General features: G+C 30.6%; 1 protein-coding gene across 3 annotated transcripts in view; it reads right to left on the bottom strand.

Annotated features, from left to right (window-relative positions):
* The window catches only part of LOC126847706 (small conductance calcium-activated potassium channel protein), a 168,364-nt gene extending 156,145 nt beyond the window's left edge, over positions 1-12,219 (bottom strand). For all 3 annotated transcript variants that reach the window (XM_050588094.1, XM_050588087.1, XM_050588100.1), the window contains exon 1: positions 11,920-12,219. The gene's annotated coding sequence lies outside the window, so the exon portion shown is untranslated. The remainder of the gene's footprint in view (positions 1-11,919) is intronic.
* Positions 12,220-12,501: the final 282 nt, after the last annotated feature.

Genomic DNA, 12,501 nt, shown 5'->3' with positions numbered 1-12,501 from the left:
AAACTATTCAACCCGCGGGCTATTAAAGTTTTCCAACAACGAACGGTTAAAACATATTAAAGGCGGACGAGGTAAAAGGAATGTCGGGTGAATTTCTCAGCCGTGCAGCACGGCATACACTTTACTAAAACTGGCTGTGAAGTGTGAACCCTTTCGATAATTTGCACACCCATCAGATTGATTAAGATTTTCAACATTTTGCCATTTACTTACGGTCGGAAAATACTTTGCAGTACACCAACATTGAGTAACTATAAGTAAGTAATCAATGGCGCTAGTCAACAGTAAAGATCTAAAAGACATTCCACTCGTATAGGCTGGAATAGCACGAATAGCTTTAAGCGTTTTGAAGACATTCGTAAAAAGTAAAACTAATTGGGGACACCTCGGCAATTTTTCAAAAGAAAGCAAGCTAAATATTCGTATGTATTGTTATAAGTGTCAGGTATAAGAAACAAAATAAATCCATTGCTCAATTATCAAATACGGTAAACAGTCAACAGAGACATAAAAAAACATTAATCAGAAAGGAAAAGACTAAAGTAAATGTTATTTTTCTTATTTAAAAAAAATATATGTCGCTTAAGGGTTTCTACAAAATTTTTAAATTTTGTGTTACGGCTCAAATTTCAATTCCACAAACGGGTCGTTCTCAAGTTAACCCATACGTCCAATAAAGATATTAATTTTTAGCGAAAATACATTAAAAAAATAAAGACACAATTTGTATTTGATTTTTGCGTAAAATTTAATTATTAATTCCTTGATTTGTCTTTTAAAGTATAAATTGAAAAGTAACAATAAATATATTTCAATTTTTCACTAAATCTACTAAAATTCAAAAGATGTTTTTATGACCTATATTCAAACGTTTGCTCATTATTAATTTTTCATTACAGAAGAGCTTACAATATAGTCAAACAGTATTGAATTTATAATTAATTCTTTTTTTCTTAGAAATAAGAATACATTCGTTTGTTAATAATTATTGCTGTTCAAAATAAATGATTCGTTCTTTGAATTGAATCTAAACGACGACAAAAATCATTTATTATTTAACGTAGTATTATCATTAATGTTTTCAGCGTTTTATATAAATGGTATACATAATTTTCCCTCGACAACAAGTGTTTGATTTGTATACCTATATTGTTATTTTTATAAAATTGGGCAAATTATACTTTTAAACTATTCAAAAGGTCGTTTCGTAGCTAAATAACGTGCATAGATGTTAAATTTTCCCTTGTATATATATTATTATAATTAATGTGTGTTAAATTGTTCTTTCGGCTGATTATAGTCTCCCAATATCAGATACCCCAGTGGACGACAGTAAATTTTCTGTAGCTATCCGCAGTAAAACTGTCACTGTGCTCAATTTTATCACAAAAAATGTACACCCTTTTTACCCGTTACTCATAATTATGTTTATGTTTAATTTTTTTGATCAAATAAGGTCTGTCAATTATGAAGAGTTGTACGCTTAGCAGCTCTAAATTTTTATCATACATATCTAATGATTTAACACCCCGTATTATATGTATTAAATTGTTATAGTTAGACAGCAGCAAAATATCGAGTATAAATATAAATAAAATGTTATTTTAGTTGTATAATCATAATACAAATATTAGTTTCACTAGATCATAAGGTACATAATATGGTAAAGAAAAAAAATCACGGTCGATCGAGGATTAAATAAACCAGAGTCGCGTAACGTATTTAAGTCAAGTGGTCTAGTTTAGCCAATCCAATAAAACACCTTTACGTGTTCTGCGATAAAGTAGTGGCCAAGAGTATAAAACTTACAAGGACCCGCATGGGTTTACTGTTGGACATTCGAGTAAAATAAAAAATAAAAATCGGAAACCTTAAAGCGAGCGTCGTATTTTATACGATAACGTGATTGTATTGGGTTAAAACCATGAGAGTAGTAACCCCTAACAATTCTTGGACGAGATACCGTAAAACCTATTCTTTGGCTTATTTTTTGCCCGCGTCGTCAAAAACAATAAATATCTGTCATTTTTACAGGCCAAAAACGCCGTTTCCGGGTTTTGTAATGTTTATTCAGTTACCCCTCGTTATAGTAATACCTATGGATTTGTTTTGAAACATATATCTACATCATTCGGGTTTCAATAAGTCGAACCAACGCAAAATTTGGATTTTCGTAATAACAATACTCATTGTATATTATGTGTTAGTATATTATAATATATATCGTATTCAAATTATAAGACTCAATGAAGTCGCATAACATCCCAGATCCCTTTTAATTGACACACTAACTCTCTAAACTGTATTCGGCAATCCAACAGAGCGCCGAGCATGTGCTGACTACAACAATTCATAGTATTACTGGCCATAATATGTTCCAGAAAAATATTTTACTCTTTTAAAATTCAATTTTTTTAAAAATATTTTTGGATTATTTCGTCTGTCGTTTTGTAAACAGCACAAACGAAATAATAATTTTTTTTTTCTAGATATCGTACGTAATACCTTTGGAACTATGTTAAACTGAATTTAATGTATTAACAATTTACTAATCAATAAGCAATATTTACTGTATCATATAATAGTAGTTTTAGTTGTCATTAGTGTCGGGGATGGCCGTGGTAGTAAACATCGAATATTTCAATGAATATTTTGTTATTAAAGGATGTTCTATAATTTTATTTTTAGCGTTTTTAAAGACTACTTTTATAAAATGTTAGCAGGATTCAAGAAAAAAATAAAAAGCATCTCCATCATTTTTTCCCTTTACATTTGACATTTATTTTCATTCACATCTAATGGCGCATATTTAAGCGTGCAATAAAATTGAACTCTACAACAATTAAATCTTTGAAAATTGTTCAGCGTTACACTATATTTTATACATCGGCGATAATTATAATTCCTCAAACAGATATTAGTAGACATGTTGGTCACCCATCTTCAAATTATGATAGATTACAAACAGTGGTTAGCGCAACACTACACATTAGATGGGCTGTGATTTGACAAAAAACATTTTTTTGCTCTTATTCTATTTTCACTACAATAGTTCAACAATTTTTTGTGCGAAGTGCTAACAATTTATTGTCAGCAATACATTTTTACAGAAAATATGTACATATTTTCAACAATGGTCTGTTTGCAGCATCGGACATTTGACAGGCACATTTAATCGCATTTTAGCATTAACATGCAAACTTCCTTAGATTTACATGTTTGAAAACAAATCCAAGAAATAGTTCACCTGGAATTTTCAGAGAGAATTTCTAGACTATGACGGTCAGCCATGACGTACTCCCACGGGAAGAGATCGGCATGAATTCTAAAAGGGTTATTTGGGAAACACTGCGTTCAATATTCTAATTTTACGGCGCCTTGTAAAAATAAAATAAATCCGACGTTTTTTCTACCGTTCAAATTCAAAAGTGTCGGAATCATGCATTAACATATCATCTATCCTACAAGGCGTTATTTAAATTCATAGGTAGTAAGTTGTAAAACATTTCGCCTAGAGTTATTTATGTGCTGAGCCAAGTTGTAATGCTATGAATAAACAAATAATCATAAACTCTATTTAGGGTTAAAAAAATCAACTCTGTTCATATTACCAATAATGAATTATTGCTAGTATTTTGATACCTAGAAATGAAAATATAATAGAATAATGTTGTATAAATATTGGTTATTATTAGGCATCAAACTAAGTGCTTTAACCGTATACATATTGTTAATGTTTATTAATACTTTAAGATTTGATGAACTTGGTTTCAAATTATATGCAAAATAGAAGATATGTTTTCCAAAATTATATATTTTTTCGTGATTAGTCAAAAATTGTTATTTTTCACATATGACAAAAAAATGCTCGTTTTTGGAGTTTTCAATTATTGACTTGTTACACTAACTGTTACATAGATACTTAGAATGGGCTCACTTTTGTTTTGACTTAATACCATACAAAGTTCTTACTGAAATAATAATTAATTATGCAGATTAGAAGCCCGAACTCCTCAAAGTTTTGAAACGTAAATAATGTTAAAATATAGAAAATAAGTATGTTTGGACTAAAAACTAATAATTATAATAACTTCCGAATAATCTACTATCACATTGTCACTATCAATCTCATGATACATTTTAATGAGACCAATAAAATTGCATGTATGATTTATTATTTTATAAGAAAATCTTGGTATTGTTTCTTTGCTGCTGTGGTAATAATAAATTATATCCGTGTATCTAAGGTCGCGTGTGTACCAATGATTTACACCTGACTTGCTAAAATACACACAATGTCAATATCTAATTAAATTTATTATGTTATTGCTTTTCGGTACCGGGCCTGGTCTCTAGGGGATTGAAGACAACATTTTGCAGTAGGAGTACTGACCTTACTTGTAGCAGTAACTTTATCTAGATCGAATCAAATACAAAATATTACAAAATATAATATTAAGTTATGTACTAAGCACTATAAAAAAAGTGATATTAAAAACTACGCATTGGAACACAACTACTGGTTGTTTTCTTATTGTACCAAGAGTGGAGTTGTTATAATTTATACATATTTACTCAAGCAAAGTATGAAATTTATATATTAGTATAATACATGTGTAATAGTTGTTAACAGAATTTGTGTGCACCAATTAAAACAAATTCTATCAAGTTTGTTTGTTGCGTATGCTAGCTATTATCATTAAGTAGGCATATATTGTAAATATATTAGTATAAATATTGTAGGTATAATGCTATTATTCTTCCGAAGGTTTGCATGTGAAATAATACAAATTGGTAAATTTTTAACACGTTCACTGTCAACCTACGAGATAATTGGTAGTTAAAAACGGTGGCAGTCAACGTTTTATTAATAGGGCTATAATTTTTATAGTAATGCATTGATGTGTTTATTATATAATCACATTTTACTATTGGCTTATAAAACAAATTAATTATTTAATAACTTTGTTAAAAAAACAAATAATTGTTAAAATAATTGAAGAACAGTTTTTTTCAACGTCACTAATTTGAGAGTACTTTATAGTACATTTTTTTAAGTACGTTATAATCTGTCGAGATTTATGATCTTATTCTTTTCAGTTGGTAAAATATCCATATTATGCAGGTCGGTCATCCTAAGAGCATGTTTTTTAATAATCTGTCTCTTTTGTTAGTATGGTTTAAAGTTTATTGCTCTCAAGAAAAACTTTTCAAACATCTAATTCGGTGTCATCTGTCGTCGTAGGGTACCATAATCTAACACGGTAGTACATGCCCAACTTCAATTCAATATTACGCCATCTCTTTTTACAGAATTTGCCCTATAATTATACTATACTACTATATTATGCTATATAATTTACTATAATCAGTATCTTAATGGAGTATACGTAGAATATGTACACATAACTTACCGACAATTTATTTCATTTATTTTTCGTTGTTAAAATATATTTGTGTTATGTAGCACTACAGTGGTTGGGACAAATTATGCGGAGAAGTAACAATGGTACAAGTAGAGCAGTCTTAAATTGGAAACCAATTTGGAAAGAGACCTCGGAGACGACCCAGGAAAATATGGTTGGGTGTTGTGATAGAAGAGCTTGATAAAATGGGAGTACAGGGATGTAGGAAATAGTTCAGGATCGAGAGAAATGGAGGGGGATTGTAATGGTAGCGAAAACTCTTAGAGAGTATAAAGTACCAGAAGAAGAAGAAGATGTGCACTACGAATCTCATTATTTATCAATCTGAGGATAGATAAAAATTAGTTGCTACTAGTGATTAATTAATTATAGAAAAGTGTAAATAATAAGTAATAGTAATGTAGTAAAATTAAAAATAGGTATTTTATTTGTATTGTTGTTTAATGTTTTTAGATAGTCAACACAGACTTAGTAGACAGCTTAGAAACAAAGTCCAAATATAACCATCGAAGTTTGTAGTAATGGCTTAGTACTAAATCCTAAGCAGCCCTAGCTTATGAGGATTTGATTATACTGAGTTTTGCGTTTAGGTATTCGAATTTCAAAGAAACAAAACATTAACATTAAAATAAGTAATTTCGTAGTTCTCATTAGCACAACCGTGCCATACTATTCCTAGGCGATATTTGATTATATCATAAGTAAATCTAAACGTTGTATATAATTAGTATATTTAAAACCGTATGCAATGCTTATTAGAGCATAAGAAGGTTTGGTATTCACTAATCATTCGCTATCTATTTTCTTCAAAAACAACTACTAAAAAACCTTGATCTAGTTTTCTTAGTTGATCTAGTTTAGTTACAGACAATTTAACAGATAAAAAAAAATGTCCAAAACTAACCACTCATAATTGAGCTTCTATGATCTTATCTCTAAACTTTATTATTATAATATTACCACTTTGCGTGGTTTCGAATCGTTTAAGTTGAAATCCCAAAGGTGCGACCAACCAAACGGAAGCAGATTTCGCCCATATATGTTTAAACCCGTAGGTCTTATATAACTAAATATATATATATATATATATATATGATTCCAGGAACGACCGTATTTTTGTGCCACAGCGAAATCACGGCGCTACTTCAGGCGTTTATTCGTTCCCGGTACCACGGCCGTTGGGTCGCAGCCCTTTTGTCGATAGAGCTGAAAAGTGAAGTATTTGCTCGGCATTCCTGGCGCACAACTTACCACACACTAGGTATATAGAAAGGGCCCACGCATTTTACAAGTATTCTATAGGTTGATACCGATAATGAAACAGAAAATCGCTGTGTGCGAAGCGACGGTAACAGTGGCGTGTCCGGAGGGCGGACACGTGGCCACCCACATTTTTAACATAGGTGCCTGATCCTGTGTCAGCTCAAATGAAGTATTATACATATATATATACATATAAACTTGATTTGACTGACATTGATGCTTTATAAGATTTTGTAGACTTTTAATGTAATAATTGTGATAATGAAATTTGCCGTTTGTTTTAAATCGCCGAACTTTTTTGTGAGATAGATTCTCTAATATGCCATTGATATACAATACAGTACAATCATAATAATAATATAACACGATAATAACAAAATATATTTTGTTATTATTTTATAATGGATGTAATTATCGTCTGTTGTAGGCTTTATCCGATATAACCCTCCCTCTCTTTACTATATTATCCATAGGAGTAGGCCATGTTTTTGGAATTATAAAACTATGTTTAGATGAAAAAAATATTTAAAATCGATGACAAAGATGCTGCGATAGTCCGTAAAATACATTAACTGCCTAAAAAGAATTACTATTACTAATCTAATAATTACAAATTACAATTTAAGCTTTAAATTGAGATTTTGCAAAAAATCACCTATACCCAACTCCTTAATAAATAGCAGTACGACGTCCCTTGAAACTTGTTTAAAATTGTATATTTTAGTAAAATGGTGGATACGATTTAAGGTTGGTCGTCTATCCTTTCTAATAATTCCTTGCCGTTGTTATTAATAGGCAAACCGACTACATCTAATACCTATTGAAAATACTTTTTGGGAAACCTACTGACTGTCGATTGAGCTAAAAATGATATTAAACTTGACATTGTAAAACAAAAAAACATTTTAACAGCTGCTACTCATTCAAAACCAAAATGTGTTTTTAAACTCGTAAGCGGTGATAAGAAATCAAAAACGAAATCTGTTGTAGAAGTAGTTTTTTCTTTCTACGTAGTACAAATAAAGCTTTTTTTTATAATTTTGCTAAAAGCTTTTTTTCAATTTTATGTAATTATAATATATGTTTATATTTTAATAAATTAAAAAACATCCAAAGTCTATTAATTATTAAAATATTATAAAATAGGATAATGGAAAAATATGATTACATTAAATGGAAAAGTCGCAACACTAAGTGTAATTTATTATTATATATTTTACATAGTAATGGTTATGGAGTAAGACCAAATCCTTGTTGTATATTTATACAGCCCCAACATATTTTTATAAAACAAACAAAACTTGGCATAGTAAACTTAAAATAGTTGAATTAAAATTAAAAAATCAAGTATCGAATTCCTGGTAGTATTTTCAATGTACTTATTCCATACAAATCTAAATCTACATAGATTTAGGGCAATTATTATTTTTTTTTTAAATTACAACACAAATGTTACCTATTTAGTCTGTCCAAATAACGAAGGTTTCGAACGAATTATTGTTTATAATATGAGTTTCAATGTTTGAATAGAAACGTTTTGTTGGAAATTCACAGTTAGTTTGCATAATTTGGAACTTACCAACTAAAAACAATGTTTCAACATAAATTAAACTTTGGGCGTTGGCTTTTTGGCTTTTCGACAGCATATACTTCATCGCGCCAATCTTACGGCTCTCGTTGAACATGCATTCAAATTATTTGACATTTCCTGCACACTATGTCAATGTTTTGACGTTTACGATCACCGCCAACACACAACAGATGCGTCGTCGTTATAGCCGAAACATTTTCTACTGCCAAATCTTTGCAGTAAGCAACACTAATGTAAAAATATATAGTAAACTTCAAATCGATCACACGACGATTATTATAATACATTTTATGAATGTGTTATAGTTTTATGTTTTGTATTAAACATTTTAAATAGAAAAACTTAAAAAATTAATAAAAAGTGGATGCTAAATGTACACCTACGATGAGTTTGTCCTTGTTAAATATTGTATTGTTAGTTAACTATTTTTAGAACCATTAAAAATAGACCGGTGAATCGAACTAGGTACTCTCAACCGCCGTTTGACGTATGCCAACAATGATTAAAATCAATAATCTGTTGTGTTGTGTAATCATAAATCTCACCTACTTGTTTTATAGATTATCCTTTTCCTGTACTTACTAGTCATGGCTTTTACAATTTTATTTTAGTAATAACATAACATGAAAATTGATTATCGATAATGTGCTATTAAATTTCAAAATTAAAAACATTAATGCATGCTTCGTGCAACCAGGACGCTATAGCATATTTTAATATATGGTCTAATGGTCATCATCCTTATTGAACAAATATTTTCACCCTCTACAAAAAAAAAACAATAGACTTTCCTCTGATCTGGTAGAGTAACACCGTCTGTGGAAAGAATAATAGAATATTGTACAACACATGTACTGTTGTTTTCAGCTCAGTGATCCGCGATCGCCAAGAATTGATTTAAGTATTTTTTTTCTTATAAATCTAGTGTCTAGTTCAATTCAGTTATTGGATACAATTGTTTTAAGCGAAATAAATTTGATAATCGGGCACTGACCAAGACGTTTCAAAAACGTACTCTACAATACATTATTTTTTGTTTTAATCTAAAAATTGTCTTGACTTTGCATAATAGGAATGTAATATGCGATAAATCCACATAGTTATCATAAAATAGAATAAATACGCACTTGATTTAGCTATATTCTAAAATTATAGCCAAATTTATATGTAATAAAACTAATAAATACTTAAAGATTGAACGATCGTATTGCATGAAAAACCACCACAAGCTGTGTTTCAAAATTTTTTTAACTTTTACAAAAGAAGCTTTAAATATTTGTATGGTTAATTTATACATACCACTTGGCATTTACGACACAATGATTGATTGATACTAAAAATACATAATATCCAATCGTTACTCGTTGCTTAAATAAGCTGAGCGGCCGTGTATATAGTTTGTTTTATTGTGAACGTGTAGTATAATGGGCGTTGGCAAGTGGATGTTATTGACTCATAGTTCTAAGTTTGTTTCTTATTGTTTATTGCTATTTAAAAATCCTAAAAAAATTGAGCTAGTTTCTTTACACACATTATTCGTTATTATGTTTTTATGGTGAATTTACGGTACTGATTTTGTGGTTTTCAGTTGCGAGTTGTTTATTTTCTTTTTGTTGCCAAAAGACCATATAATTACCTAGGCCTATACGATAATATTACATCTAGTATAAGTTTTATGGAAAAGTATAGATATCCGTGCACTCCAGCAATTGAATACAATACGGGCCCCACTTAAATACCACTACGTAGTTTATTGGTATATTTTTATGAAAGATGAATACATTTAAGCATAATTTAGCATTTTTACTTGGAAGTTGAAACTTTATTGAAGTGCAGGAAACCTTATTACAAATTACCTAGCAGAAGGACCTACCTTAGCTAACAATAATATATTCTTGGTAATAGTTCAATACAATATATTATATTTATTTTATACAATATACCACAAAAAAAAAAAATATATATATATATATTCAACTTTGCTACACAATTTGGGTTAGCGTCAAAACATCATTAAATCAGTGATACATTTGTCCAATTATATATTTTACAACAACATATTTTATCTCATATTTATACGGAAAATGATACAAAATATACATTTGTATTTTTGTATGTAATACATGCTATGTGTAGTTTGTTTGTATACTATATATGAATCACAACGCAAACACTAATAACAAAATAGTTTAAGTAAAAAAAAATGACAAAGGTAAATAAGTATATTTGATTCTTCCAATTCTTCCAAAAAGTTGATATTGAGTATAATGGAATATATTAATATCGGTAAACGAAAAATTCAGAGTTATTATGTATTTTTTATAATATTCATTATATTCATTCATATTTATTTATAGGACCATACCATAGGCCTTTATTCGGTACTAATATTCTTATGAAAAGTTCAAGCTCTCCTTCCAAAAAAATGTATAATGTAACTTTGGAAAATTATTATAATATCTTTTATGAAGAAAAGTGTTCCATTTAATCGCTTCTTATCTTCTGGATTAAATTAACGCTAATACAACTAAATTAAGTTAACTGTTAATTAAATTGTTTTTGAAGTGTTTTAGGGCCTATTACCTTACAGTTCTTAGTTTAGTTCTATGTATTTTACAATAGTAGCTAGAAGCATAATATGTGTCCGTCAATGGGAAAAGGATTTTTGAATATTTTTTTTATAGTCGATTAACTGCTGTTTACAATGGTGTCTTGATCACAGCGATATCTCGATCCGGTTAAAAGTTATGAAGTTTTCAAGTTGGAACTCCTAATAAGTTAGTTAGTAACTTTGGGTCTCCGGAACAATTTGCTTCGGGAAGATAAGGTACCTTTCGCATGGAAGGTCGCATACTATATTATGATCTAAATTCTATTATCGTTTGAATTCAAACGTTAGATACATTTTTTTATGAAACCGTATAAAAACCGAAACATAACAGTAACTTTAAGGATTTGGATAGTATGCAGTCAAGACGACTATTGCTCGATCATAACAACAGTAGTTTTATGCTTCAAACGGCCACTTTATCGTACGGTGCAAAATACAATGTTCGTGTTGCCGTGAATAAATTACATTACGGCCAATAGGCTGATGTTGTTTAGTTTGTAGAAGCGTTTTGAAATGGTACGCGTATATTATAATGCGGTACACAGAAGCCGCAAAAGCTTTACTGCATAATTAGATGTACTACTAAAAAACACATTTGGAAAGTCTTCCTTGTCCGGGAAGTCGACTGCTGCTGGTCAGATCGTCCTATAATTTAACCATTTCGTTTTAACGAAATTAAAAGACTTAAATAATCATAAGAGTTTATAAAGTTTAAGGAAGCAATGTCATAGAATAACCAGGCCCGAGACACTGATAAAAATTAACACGGGGAAGATACTATTATCACATAAAAACTAAGCGGCCATGTTCTAAACCGGCTATAGTTATAATTAATTACATCCATACATTATTATTTAAATAATAAGTTTCTGCTTAAATTGAAAGTATCCTTTGGAATAACCACACAAACGGTCATCGGAATCCTTTGCAACGTGCAAATATAGAATAATGAAAAGTCTGTACACTGCCCAATGTGCGAATAGTTAAAATCTAAAGAAACGATGTATTGTATTTCGGTTTAGACTCACCCTGTCGGATCGTTTCACATGTTGTCGCCGACTGACCAAGACAATAATATTTGTGGATAACGTAACGTTTCGGATCTGTTATCGGACGGCCGCGGGACGTTACGATCTCGACGACTTTTCAGTTTAGATACGATTTTTTTGCGTTGTATTCTATGAAAATATTTTTGTAAAAAAACGTTTGGGATTTGATTACATTTTTCAACGACAATTGGACGTCTCGCGCGTACGAGTCGCGGTCTCTGATCAACGCGCGGATCTTAGGGCAACGACTACCGCCGTGGCGTGACGACGCTGACACCCGAACTGATCGTGGAGAACGTACACGGTAGTGCCGCCGCCAACCGTCACGCGGCCGTTCGGGGTATACGCCGCCCCGAGCACGGTAAATTGCAACCAACTGGTATAGATTGACAATTACACCGGCCACAAGTACATTCCGACAATATCCATTAATGGGTAAATTGTGTATCAATTGTCACGGGAAAATATTTTTGAAGTGCCACCAAAATGGAAAAGAAAAAGTTACAGCCTGCTTAAAGCCTAACTGCTAAAATTATAAAACATGCAACATGCTTTAGCCTG

This window comes from Adelges cooleyi, unplaced genomic scaffold, assembly GCF_023614345.1.
Source record: "Adelges cooleyi isolate 19-005CV unplaced genomic scaffold, UGA_ACOO_1.1 ACOO_flye_CR_arks_rails_tigmint_CR_PRNA_1, whole genome shotgun sequence".
NCBI classification, from domain to species: Eukaryota; Metazoa; Arthropoda; class Insecta; order Hemiptera; family Adelgidae; genus Adelges; species Adelges cooleyi.
This window is presented reverse-complemented; position numbering and strand designations above follow the sequence as displayed.